The 13,897-nt window shown below is 42.5% G+C and overlaps 1 protein-coding gene and 1 pseudogene across 6 annotated transcripts in view; one reads left to right on the top strand and one right to left on the bottom strand.

Moving 5' to 3' along the window:
* The window catches only part of LOC129709739 (UPF0500 protein C1orf216 homolog), a 240,470-nt gene that overhangs the window by 142,369 nt on the left and 84,204 nt on the right, over positions 1-13,897 (top strand). The gene's annotated exons all lie outside the window — the stretch shown is intronic.
* LOC129709576 (protein FAM187B-like) lies at positions 2,787-5,495 on the bottom strand (annotated as a pseudogene).

Below are 13,897 nucleotides of genomic sequence, written 5' to 3'. Positions count from 1 at the left end.
ATCGGAATATGCTTTATGCCAACAGTGTCGGAAGATGGCACTGGTAAAGAATACAGCCTTGGGCAGAGCTGACATCTCAGGGTTACCTTGGCAACGGGCTGCAGATGTTCTTTTTTATAATGAATGATTGAACAATATGTATGGTTCTGGATTTCATTGCTGTTGTCCTTTTTTTTATTTTTAAGTAAAATGCAGGCTTATTTCCTGTCAGAATTCATAAAAAAACAGCAGATGTCCAACACAAGGTTCAAATAAAGTTTGATCCGCAGCTGGAAAGCAGTCTGTAACCCTCCGTGTCCTCAAGGAGTGCTTCTGCACTGCATCACACAGCAGGGGTAAGGTCAGAAGCCGCTTCATTGTCCTTTCACCTCTGGGACCTGGGTTTGAATCTGCACCAGACTGAAGAAAATGAGCCCTGACATTCCCAACACTCGAATCCAGATATTATTCCATGCTCCTCAGAAGAGAAGGCATTCCCACGAGCCTGAATCGTCATCAAATATTCTTCCCATTGAGTGACACTTTCCAAGTCTGTGAACTTCTCCTTGTAAAAAAAGAGAGTAATTATTTCTGAATCATTGATTAGATTTGCAGTATTGACAGATCTCTTCCAATGCCTACTTCCATCTCCAATCAACACCAGAGAGCTGAGCAGGAGTTATGTCTTAAATATGCACCAGGGCTGACAACTAACATTATATTAACAATGCTTCTATTTCTGATTTTCACAATTCTGAGTACTTTGCATTCCATTATTTTAATGTTGGCGTTATTTCTATCAATGCATTTCAACAAAGGCCTCAATATTCCTGGTGGGTTTCCCATAAACATCCAATTTATATAACATCTTCCTTTTATAAAGCAATACTTTGGCTTGCAAGGCATCCCAGTACACGAGCTGTGAGATTTCTCAGGCATCATATAACCTGCAGCTTCTCTCCATTCTTTGTCATGCAGGAAGGGTTAGTTTAAATAACCTACCATCGCGCAAAATGTAGCCCAGAAGTTGGACCATCTAGCACCATTCTAATCGGCGTTAATTTGGTCATAATTTCTAGCACCATTCACAAAAGCAACATCGTTGTGTGTCTTGCCCCACTTATTAAACTAAACTGGTCGATTATAAGTTCCGTTCATGCCCGCACTGGAAGAATGCCATAGTGTGGGCACAGAGATTGCCATGTGCATGATAACAGGGGAAGAAGAAGAGGACAACAGTTGGAGTAAGTGGAAGAACATTGGGGTGGCACAGTGGCACAGCGGTAGAATTGCTGCCTTACAGCACCAGTGACCTGGGTTTGATCCTGACTAAAGGTACTATCTGTACGGAGTTTGCACGTTCTCCCTGTGACCACGTGGGTTTTATTGGGGTGCTCTGTACCTTTCTGCCAATCCACCCCCCCCCACCGGACAAAGAAGTCCAGGTTTGTAGATGTAAATAATTGGCTCTCTGTACACTGAAAATTGTGAAAATTGAATCTGAATCTGACCCGGGTTTGTCCTGACTGGTATCTACGGTGCATGGGCATCGCTGGTCTGGGGGTGCTCTGGTTTCTTTCCCACACTGCAAAGAAGTCCAGGTTTGTAGGTTAATTGGCTTCTGTAAAATTGTAAATTGCCCCTCATGTGTAGGATGGTGCTAGTGCATGGGCATCGCTGGTCAGTGCAGACTCGGTGGGCTGAAGGGTCTGTTCCCGTGCTGTATCTCCAAACTAAATGCATCAGGATTGAAATCAAATAGCAGATGGTAGAGCTTGCATTACCAATGACCCAGGCTGAACCCTGACATTGAGTATTGCCTATGAGGAGCTTGCAAATACTCACTATGAACACATGAGTTTTCTCCCGGTGCTCCAGTTTCATCCTACATCCTTTTGGCACCTTAATGAGCCAATGTAAATTGTCCCTAGTGTGGAGATGAGTAGAAGAATCGGGTGGGGTGCAGTTGATGGTTAAGAGATTAGACGAGACGAACGGCCTGTTTCTGTGCTGCATCTCTCCATGTCTCTACAACTCATTCAAACTATGATGAGAGATCACTGGATGTGGTGTAAGATCACTGTACATTTCATGTGACAAATATATTCCACGCAATAAAGACTATTCCACGCAATAAGGTCCAAGGAGATCGAAGGAGGTCGTCTTCACTCTCCACTATTTGGTGTCCAATTTTCCCAAAGTTAGTTGTAGCTAGTCGAAGCTAGTTTTCAACATAGTCGAAGGAGGTTGAAGGAAGTCTTCTACATAGTCGAAGGAGGTCTTCAACATGACATTTTTTTCAAACCTAAACTCTTCTAAACTCACCAATTAGGTTGTCCAAGTGGGACAGCCGCTTTACTCAGCAGGTCGGGCAGCACCACTGGAGAAAAGGAAAGGGTGCAATCCACTGTTTCTTATTTTTACCTATTTCTTTTCTCCAGAGATGCTGAATGGCCTGCTGAGTTACTCCACCGTTTTGTGTCTATCTTTGGTATAAACCAAATGTTATTCGGCGCTTCACACTGCAGCTCCACTGGAGCCAACGCAGCCCAGTTGCACATTTGCCCCTGCTGCTGCAGCCCAGCTGCATCATCCATGGCCTGGGGCATGAGAGGCCAAGTCCTTGGAAGATGGATAAGTAATTATTAATGATAAAAAAAGATGACGGGGGGAGGGCAGAAGGATTCGGTTGAGAGGGAAAAATGAATCAGCCATGATAGAATGGCTGAGATGGGCCTAATTCTGCCCCTATGTCTTGTGGCCTTTATGTTCTGGAGGAGGAAGTTGAACTGGAAGATCTCGAACAACTAGGCGTGCAGTATCTCAACCACGGCACTGATCACGAAGGCCATGGCGATCGTGCTGACGATGATTGTCAGGCCTTTGAGCAGTCGCCTGTTGACGCTGCGGTTTACCACTGACTGCTCGGGCATCTCGAGGTGGAAGGAGGCGACCCTACGCCCATGCACCCAGCAGCAGTAGATGCCGCGGTCGACGGGCATCACGCTTTTGATTCCGTAGATGCCGCCACCCGTGGCGTCGTCTCCCGTCACTGTTGCCACCTCGGGTGATGAAGGTGGAGTCGTGCTGCCAGAGAACGGGCGTGTACACCGACGCCCCCGGGCATGTCATCCGGGCGTTGTCGAGGATGTCGTGGTATACTGTCTGCAGTAGCGTTGTGCGAGGCTCCATCCAGTCGAACGCAGTCTCCCGACCCCACCACCACCACCACCAATCGCCAATCTCCAGCAACAGACTGGCTACGATCACCGTTGGTGTTTCCTTCTTCTCGCACGGCTCGCGGCACATCTGGTAGTGGAGCTCGGCGCCGCGTTGGCGCAAGGACTGCCCAATGTGTAGCTCCATTAGGCCGCAGTGCAGGGTGGCGCCATATACCTCCAGTTCCTCTTCCTCGTCCTCGTCGATCTCCTGGCTTAGCTTGGCATAGCAAAAGCCCATCATCTTCTGCTCCCCCATCACATTGCAGTGGTCACAGTCCTGCCATGGTCCCCAGCGGGTGTAGAGCCGGACCATGTACCGGGAAGAGCCCAAGTTCACCCTCAGGCACCGGTTTGACAAAATGCTCCCACCCAGCCCTTGGTGGGACACAGAAAGCAGAGACGAGTCCTGCACATGCACCTGGTAGACGGCTAGGATGGAATCAGCTGACTTGCACAGGTACAGGCCCGTGTCTGAGGTCCACGCCATGTTCATAATCAAGGAGCCTCTCCGTAGATTGACTCGACTTCCCAGTTCGCCCATCGGCCCTTGGTACACCCTCAAGTGCTCAGGTCCGATGAAGGTGCGGGGTTTGGTTGAGGCTGGCGGAGGTCCTGGTACTGCTAGTAGACGGACCCTTCCAGTACTTCAGTGGCACCCGGGCAACGCAGGCTGAGTGGGTTGTTTGACAGGAAGGCCAGGGAGCAGGGGGCTGTGCCCGAGCAGTTATCCCAGTCGTCCTCCTAGTTCATGAGGTTGGACAAGCCGCTCATTAGAAGCAGCATGGCCAGAATGAAAAGCACTATCGTTTCTTTGCACATCGTACTTCACTGATAGTTCATCCAGTTGACTGTGGGCTGGAGCAGGGACATAACCAAAGATTATAGAGGAGCGCTCCTCTATAATCTTTGGACATAACTGTCACCACATCAATGCCTCCCCGACCTCATCAATGGGCCCCTTGTGACTCCCCGTGAACTCATCAATGGACCCAAGTGACCTCATCAATTCCCATTAGTTTAGTTTAGACTTTACAGATAGAGCATGGAAACATGCCCTGTGGCCTGCCGAATCCACACTGACCATCAATCACCCTGGCACACCAGTTATCCCACTTTTCCATCTTCTCCCTACACATCAATTTCTTTTACAGAGGCCAATTAACCTACAAACCCACATGTTCTTTGGGATGTGGGAGATGTCTGGAGCAACCAGAGGAAACCCCTGTGGTCACAGGGAGAGCGTGCAAACTCCACACAGATAGCGTCATACCCAAATCTCTGGTGCTGTGAGGCAGCAGCTCTACCTGCTGCACCACTGTGCTGCCTTATTTCTTCATTGACTGTTTGTTCTCATGTCCTGTGCTGCTTTTGTCTGATGATTAGCAGAGGCCCAGAATTGAGATGTTAATATTTTGTTTTGTTGTTCATTTCATTTTTCTGCATGTTCATCTAATTTTCCTGTGGACAGTATCTACAGAAGTTTCAACCGTACACAGGACTTGTGGGACTGAGCTCTTGGGGGAGGTTGAGAGGGCTAGGGGCTTTATTCCCTGGAGAGTAGGATGATGAGGGGTGATCTTACAGAGGTGTCCCAAATCATAAGAGGAATAGATCGGGTAAAGGTAGTATTTTGCCCAGTGTAAGTGAATCAAGAATCAGTAGACATAGGGTTAAGGTGAGGAGGACCTGAGGAATAACGTTTTTACACAAAGGGTGGTGGGTGTATGGAACAAAGTGTCAGAGGAGGTAGTTGAGGCAGCCACTATCTCAATGAGACATTTAGACAGGTACATGGATAGGTAGGTTTAGAGGGCCAAAAGCAGGCATGTGGGCAAGTTGGGCAGGAATGCCTGTTTCCACGCTGTATGACATGATGCAAACCAGCATCTGCAGTTCCTTCCTACACACTCCACCTCACAGTGGCATCACAGCCATCTCCTCTTATCTTCCCCTGGACCATGACTCCAAAGCAAAGCATCCGACAGCCACTGATCTTATTTCATCCAGATATCTTTCTTGCTCCGTCGCCTTGCTCTTTTACGACCCTGAGCCTATAAAGCCTGCTTCTACCTCCTTCTCAAGACCCACAAGCCAAACTGTTCAGGCAGTCCCACGGTTTCAGCCTATTCTTTCTTACCTTGAATTGAATTATTGCTTCATCCTCACTCCCACCCCCAACCCCTCTTTGCCCAGTTCCTTCCTACTTACATTCATCACTTTGATAGTTTCCAGAATCTTGGTCTCAACCAATTCATTTAACATCAGATGTCCAATCCTTCTTTGACTCCATGGCATCCCAGGATGGTTTGAGGGCCTTTTATTTCTTCCCTGGGCAGAGAAGCAACCAGTCCCTCTCCACTACCACTGTGGGTTCACTGACTAAACTCATTCTTACATTGACCAACTTCTCCTTCAACCGTACTCTCCCCAAATCAAAAGATTCTCACTTGCACAGGATTGAAGCTGCAGTGAAACCTCATAAACCTGGAGGCTTCACGAGCTTCAAGGCATTTTCTTTCACTTTAATCAGTGCATATTAATGCAAAGGTGGTCAGTGATGCATCCCGCTTTCACCAAAATCTGTTGTGAGTGAAAATATGCCAGCGCTGGCGTAACTTCCAAATCTGTTGCCCCAATACATTTCCTGTTAATTCAAGGCTCCAAATCGGAACAATCTCTGCGTTCATAGATTTATTAAACATGTGTAATATGAATGACATAACACAAGGAATTGCTCAGACATTTTGACACTTTCCTTTAAATCTTCCAAACTGAAACTGGAAGGACTTAAGATCAGTAAGAAATGCTGAGTTTGATCAGTGGCAATGAGACACAATGTTATAGAAATGTTATAAAATGAAGGAAGCAATATGGTGTGTTCAGCTAGTGATGTTAGTAATTGAACATTATCACTGACATAGATCATTTACTGGAGGGACCAAGTTGAGATAGTCATCTGTCCAGGAATAAAATCATTCCTTAAGGTGTCATGCTCATCCGAATGCTAAAAGGGATGATTTGTGAAGGGGGTTTAACTTTGATGAAAACAGGTTACTTTTACTGAAGCAAAGAACATAAAACATGTTTTGTTCAAGGAGTTAATTAATCTGTGTCTTTTTTCTCCTTGGTTTTTATACGGATGAGAAATGATTTTGACCTGAGGAGTATGCAAAACTGCTGGGGAATCTGACTATGATTGGACATTTCAAGAGTAACATTAAAGATGCATTGTGCCAGGGGAATTTAGGTTAAGCTAACGAATTGAAGGACATGAACTAAGCCCTGGTTTTTCAAATGACCCCTCTGTTCACCTGCCTGGTATTTAAAGTATAAAATAAACAAATAAATAGATACATTTTATATTGAAGTGGCTCAAAATTCATTAATGCTAGATTATAGAAACACCCACCTTGTCTTCTAACCTCGACGGTTTCTATGTGGCTCGTAATGGGCAGAATTTCATTCTAATTAGGCAAATTAATTTTGCTGCAAATAGAAATGACACACTGTTGAGCTCAAGAGTAGTTTTCTGAGGTTAAGAATTAATGAACTGCTTACTGACCTTGCCTAAGGAGTGGAGAGGAGAATGCCTGGTTCGGTGCTGCCCTCACTAACGGATGTTATGCTGTGCAAGGTAGCTTCAAACAGAATATCATCCAGAACAAGAGCAATAGCTAAATGTGGAAGGTCAAATTAGTCTGTGTGGACCAAATAAAAGTTTGTTATATAGCGGAACAAACTAAGAAAATTGCAGGGATACTTTCAACTTGGTTCCTCTCAACTAGCTACAGAATTCACATACAGTATAGCAGATTATAAGGTCAACAGGAAAAAACATGGATAACAATGGAGGAAAGCCTATTTCCTTCGCTCCATAGATGCTGCTGCACCCGCTGAGTTTCTCCAGCTTTTCTGTGTAACCTTCGATTCTCCAGCATCTGCAGTTCCCTCTTAAACAATGGAGGAAAGCTGTTGCCTTCATGAACAAATAATGTTCCTGACTCAATGACGAGAAGATAGCAATGTGACCAATTGTAATATGGCTAGTAATATGCCAAACATGGCTAGTAATAAGAAACAGAAAAAACATTTAAGACTTTTGTGGGAGTAGTGGCTAGGCCAATTTTTACAGCAGTATAATGGCAGAATGTATAAATGCAGATACAGAGGCATGTAACGTTACCAATGTGGTTTGAATGTGGGATATTAATTATCACACAGATTCCCATAAGCAGACCAATTCATTTCTGATAGATAGTGAACTTCTGCAGGAAGGGCAGGACAGCTTTCAGCATTAAGTTCCAGTAGCAACAACTAGCCCTATTAATGGATTTAGTCAAGAACCGATTGGTATGTGGACTTTATCCAAAAGCAATCTTAGTTGTGGATCTTTATCTCCTGATTGCTCTTCAGCTAATCTTCAACTTTATTTTCTGTGCTTTGCCAAAAACACCTGTCCTGACTAAGTAAAGAGGTAAGAAACAAATTAAAACTAAAAGAAAACGTTTAGAAAAAGGCAAATCCAAGTCAGATCCCGGTGAATGGCAGGATACGAGGAAAACAAAAGGTGGAAGAGCACTGTCAGATTTCCAAAAATGCATGAAAATAATTTACAAGTCACCAGTATCAACGAAAAGAACTGAAGTTATATTTGGAAAAAAAAAAATTACGAGGGTTGAGTTGGCAACATGAAAATGGGTAACTGATATTGTAAATAAAAATAAGAAAATGGTGGACCTGTTAAATAATTGGTAAAATAGGTAGCCTAAATAATTACAGGCCCATAGCTTTAGCCAGCATATTGTCAAAAGTTTTAGAGAGAGTTCTGCTGGATAGAGTAAATGAGTTTGTTAACTCCACAGATAACCAGTTTGGTTTTAAAGCTAAACATGGCACTGACTTATGCATATATGCCCTAAAGGAGATTGTAAACAAATATAGAGGCAAAAACTCTTCAATCCTTATGTGCTTTATTGATGCTTCCAAAGTCTTTGATCGTGTTAATCACAGAAAGCTGTTTGTTAAAATGAGTCAAAGAGGGATGCCTAAATACATTGTGAGAATCCTGGCTTACTGGTATGCCCACCAGACTATGCAAGTAAAATGGGGCAATAGGGTCTCAGCCCCATTTGGGGTTAGCAATGGTGTTAGACAAGGGGGAATTTGTCCCCAGTCCTTTTTAATCTTTATATTGATGATCTGTCAAAACAATTGAAAGCATGTAATACTGGGTGCATGATTGATAATATTTTAGTGAACCATATTATGTATGCAGATGATCTTGTGGTCTTTAGTCCATGTAGCACTGATCTACAGCAGCTCCTTACTATATTTTCTGTGTATGGTGTGGAACATGATATTAAATATAATGCTTGTAAGAATGCTGTTATGATCTGTAGAACCAAAGAGGATAAATGTCTAACATTTCCTGATTTTAAATTGTCTGACAATCATCTTAGTGTCTGTAATAAGGTAAAATATCTTGGACATTTTATTACAGAACAATGGCAGATGATGAGAATATTTATGGTGTATGATTGGTAATATTTATAGGTAATGACGCATGCTGTATGTACAGGCGAATATTCTCTTGCGTAAGTTTGGTGCGTGTGCAGATGTGGTGAAGATGTCGCTGTTTAGAGCATATTGCACACCACTCTATACTGCGCACCTGTGGTCAAACTATGGAAAGACAAGTTTGCAGAGACTAAAGGTGTCATACAATGATGCCATGAGAACACTGCTAAGGAACCAAGATGGTGTAGTGCTAGTAACATGTTTGTGGCTACAGGAGTCAGTACTTTAGATGCTCTCCTCAGAAATCATATGTATAAATTCATCTGCAGGATAAATGACTCTAAAAATGTAATTATTGTGGCTTGTCAAACATAAGATTTAGCACGATACGCTACGAATCCCAGTTGTGGAGACACTGGTATCGTTGTCTTGTTCTTTTTATTGATCATTGATCATTCTTTTTATTCTGGATTTTAATTCATGTATTGTGTTTTTGTTTTTTTTGTAATATATAATTTATGATGATTTTATAAGTGATATACTAAGATTTTATATGTACTTTATGATGTGTTTTAATATGCAATGCATTTTTATGTAATGTTGTCCCTTGTCTGGACCTTGAGTTCTCTTTGTTCTGACTTCCAGCTTTTTCCCTTTTGTAAAGTACTCTGTTCTATGGTCTCATCCAAAAACGTCACCTATTCCTTTTCTCCAGAGATGTTGCCTAACCTGCTGAGTTACTCCAGCACTTTGTGTCTATTCACGGTGTAAACTAGCATCTGCAGTTCTTTGCTACACATCGGTAGTTCCTTCCGACACATCATTAGAAGTAAGGTCCACTTTGGGCCTAATAACCATAGAACAGAGTACTTTACAAAAGGTAAAAAGCTGGACGATCAAAGAGATCTGTTGGCCATTGCAGGTGGATCAATGATACATCTTGGACAAGAATTTAAAAAAGCAAAGGAAGAAAATTGAAGATTTGCAGAGCTATTGCATAGGACAGGACTGCATGGGGGTGGAAGTAATTTCACAGCTATACAATAACCAGGTTAAACTACTCATGAAGAACTGCAGGCAATTAAGGACACCACAACAGTGAAAATCTCAAAACCAGTAGTTGAAATCACGAGCAGCTAGCATGTTGTCTCATATTCAGGAGCGAGTCACTGTTTAAGGGCAAGCATGACAATACATTTCAGTTAATTACATTTTATTTCCCACAACAAACCTTTCATCCGAAACAGAAAATAGGTCTTTGCAATGAGAGGTAAAGGTTGTCCTTTGGCTATCACTACTACACTGGGACCTCGAAAGGCGTATAATTGGCTTTGAAAATACAATGTTGTTTAAACGATTTAAACTTTTAAACTTTCTTATTTCCTGTATTTGAGAGCACATTTCAGTGCAAATGGATCTAATTACTCATCATCTAATTTCCAGTGGATGTAACATAATTCCTAGGGTTACCCTTGTATTCTGGAAAATATAATTAAAAATCTGAATAAAACCTAAATCCTAGAGGAAATATGAAAGTCACAGAAGATAGAGGCTATTAATAATATATTTTACAACACAAGCTGCAAAACAACACACCACTATGTGTTCCGTAGGCTTTGTTTTTCTTACATTACCTTTTCCAATGTAATGGCGCAAATTTAGTTGAATAAAAAGCACTTCAATTCCTTTCTATTGTGAGAAATTGTTGAATATTTTCTTTTCTTATTGTGAATGAATGAACTGAGTTTTTTTTCTGTTTCTCTCGGAAATATAGAGATAATTCCGCAGACTCCGTTTCCCAGTGCCTTGTTCCGATATGCCACCACCTAACACAGCTGATTCCCATGAATTGAAATGATTTACAGACTCTGTTTACACTTATAAAAAATACCAAACTTGATGCGACTGAATGACACTGTTTTGAACTCAGATGGTAAGCAGTGAGGGTCAGAGGTTAAATGTCTGTTTACTTTAATTCCTCGGAGCTTTGGCTCATTCCGGTTTCATTAAAATCAGATGACAAGCCGGAACGAGTGATTTCTGAGGTCGGATGTGGTTCAGATACTTGAATGACTGATGGTCGGCAATTGACAACAATTGCTCATGGAGACTAGGTCATGTGACTCGTATGAACCAGTCAATTATAAAAAAAACACAGTAGTGGACTTCTTGTCCTGAAACCGATTGGCTGTTTATATATTCGGTTGACTTTGTAGTCATGCCTCCTCTCTAGTTTACATCCAGGAAGTTAAAATGATGGTGATTTGGTTTGAAAATGTAATTGGCAAAGGGAGTGGATTACGTGTCACAATGAGTTTAGAAATGATAAACATTTGTCCACTGACTTGCTAAATTGGGGATCATTTGAATCTCTTAATGGGCAAGAGCAAAGGTCTCTGTAAATGAGTTTACTTGGCAGAACGACACGAGTGTAACTGTTATTTTGGTCAGTTGCTCCTTGAAGCAGTGCATATGATCAAACAGTTGGCTACTGGTGACCAATTTTGTGTTTGATGTATATTACTGAACCAGAACATGGAAATAGGGTTCTGCAAATCTTCTGGCTGCAGAAATTTGGGAAGTTTTGTAAATAACTTTATATTTAGGTTTATAGAAAAAGTGGATAATACTAGAGAGCGTTGGTTTGGGGTAAGAGATTTAGAGAGGATCCAAGAAATAACTTTTACATGCAAAGTGTGATTGGAACCTGCTTAGCTTTCTCAGAGGGGATCATGGAAACAAGGACTCTCGTAACATTTAAGAAATATCTAGATAAGCACTTCAATTGCTGAGGCATTTATAACTACTACCTGCTGGGTTTAGTATAGATGGGTTTTCAAGCAAATGATGGTGAGATACAGGGCCTGTTTCTGTGCTATATGACTGTGACTATGCAATCTTTACTCTAGAGTGGCCAAACATTGAGTCAAGAAATGTTTAATAAAAACAGGAATTACCTGCTACACAGAGTACAAGAAAATCAAAAGCCCCAGAACCTGGGAATCTGAAATAAAAATGGTAAATGGTAGGAACACTCAGCAGATCAGGCAGTATTTTAGGAAAGAGAAGTAGTTAATGTTTCTGGTTAACAAATGTTCCTGGGCTAGAAATGCTCAGGTCGGGCAGCGTCTGTGGAGAGTGACAGAAAATTATGGTTTTAGGCCCACAACAATTCTATTTCCCTCTCAACAGGTGCTGTGTGAATTGCAGAATATTTCAAGCACTTTATGGTTTCTTTCAGTTTTGCAGTATCTGCAGTATTTTGCTTTTCAATGATTTTGTTTTGTGTATATGGGATATAATGTTGAGTGGCACAGTGGCACAACAGGTAGAACTGCTACCTTATAGACCCAGAGACCCAGGATCAATCCTGACCTCGCGTGCTGTGTGGAGTTTGAACATTCTCTCTGTGACCACGTGGGTTTCCCCCGGGTGCTCCGGTTTCCTCCCACAACCCAAAGACGTGTGGGTTAGTAGGTTAATTGGCCTCTGTAAATTGTCCCGAGTAGCGAGTGGATGTAAAAGTGTGACAACATAGAATTGGTATAAACAGGCGATCGATGGTCGGCTGAAGGGCCTGTTTTCACACTGCATACAAACTTATATATTGCAAAGTCATGATGCAAATAATGATCCATTAAGGACAGAATCAATTGTGAAAAAGGCAAGAAAAATGGAAAGTTGCTGGGAAAGCTCATCAATTAAGCAGTTTCTAAGGAATGGAGAAGGAGAGTTAACATTTAGGTCAATAACCTTTATAACCATATAACCATATAACAATTACAGCACGGAAACAGGCCATCTCGGCCCTACAAGTCCATGTCGAACAAATTTTTTTCCCCTTAGTCCCACCTGCCTGCACTCGTACCATAACCCGCCATTCCCTTCTCATCCATATGCCTATCCAATTTATTTTTAAATGATACCAATGAACCTGCCTCCACCAATGAAGAAAGTAAATGGACATTGAAATCAGGGGAAAGGACACTTTTCATTGAGGAGGTACTAATAGCGAAGAATATTATATATTTTTAGAGAGATCGCAATTTTTAGAGAGATCCCAATCGCAATTTTACTCCACACACTTACCACTCATGAGACCCACTGGCATGAAATCCCTTCCCTTGTTTGATAGGCATCTCCACACACACCCCCCCCCCCCCCCCCCCCCCCCCCCCCCCCATGCCAAGCAACAGGAGGACCCTAGATTGTGGTCCTCCCCCACCGAGCCTTGGCATTGGCTGCACCAAGCTTCAGTGCATCCCTCAGCACGTCCTCCTGCAGTCTGCAGTGGGCCAGTCGGCAACATTCCCCGATAGACATCTCACTCTGCTGGGATAGACTTTGGAAATATACAATACATTCCTTCATTAGTGTTTAGGCAAGATCCCGGAATTCTCTGAATGACAGCACTGTGGATACACTTTCATTCCACAGCGAGAAGTGGTTGGAGAAGGCAGCATACAAACATATTCATGCAGGTGATTATAGATGAGCTGTCATTTCCAGAGTTGCCCACACCCCATTTATGAATTAAGAATGATGACATTACAATGATCATTATTTTAATATCGTATTTATCACTTCTGACTGACTAGAAAACAGCAGACCCTTCAGCATTCAGCCTTCAGTCTACTTTTAAATCTAGAGTCAGTAATAAATTCAGTTCATTCCATATCTGAATGAAACCTATATAAGCATTAGGGCTGAATTGATTGGAAGTTTAGTATCCTACAGTGCACCATAGAATGTACAGCCAGGAGCCTGACCATTCCAGTAATGAAATTTATTTCCAGTTTGTAAGAAAATGCACCGACGGGGGCTAATTTGGGGATTTAGGCAGGGAGAGGATGGAATACAAGGATTATTTTAACATTTCTCAATGAAGATGCAGGGACCTTGGACAATTCAAAGCCAGTAAGGAAGAAATTCTCCATTGGTTGTGATATATTTTATGTGGAATAGGTGTGGCCAGTTAATCCATTTCTAAAATACATGGGAATACCATTGCCACTGCTTGGCAGTGTTACCTGCTCAAACGGGACTAATGTTGGGATAATTAATGTGATTAGTTTAGTTTGGTTTGCGATACACCGCAGAAACAGGCCCTTCAGCCCGCCGACTGCGCCAACCAGCGATCCCGTAAACAAGCACTACAGTATCCTACACACTAGGGACAA

This window comes from Leucoraja erinacea, chromosome 26 (genome assembly GCF_028641065.1).
Source record: "Leucoraja erinacea ecotype New England chromosome 26, Leri_hhj_1, whole genome shotgun sequence".
Taxonomy (NCBI): domain Eukaryota; kingdom Metazoa; phylum Chordata; class Chondrichthyes; order Rajiformes; family Rajidae; genus Leucoraja; species Leucoraja erinaceus.
The sequence above is the reverse complement of the archived record's forward strand: the minus strand, read 5'-3'. Positions and strand labels throughout refer to the sequence as shown.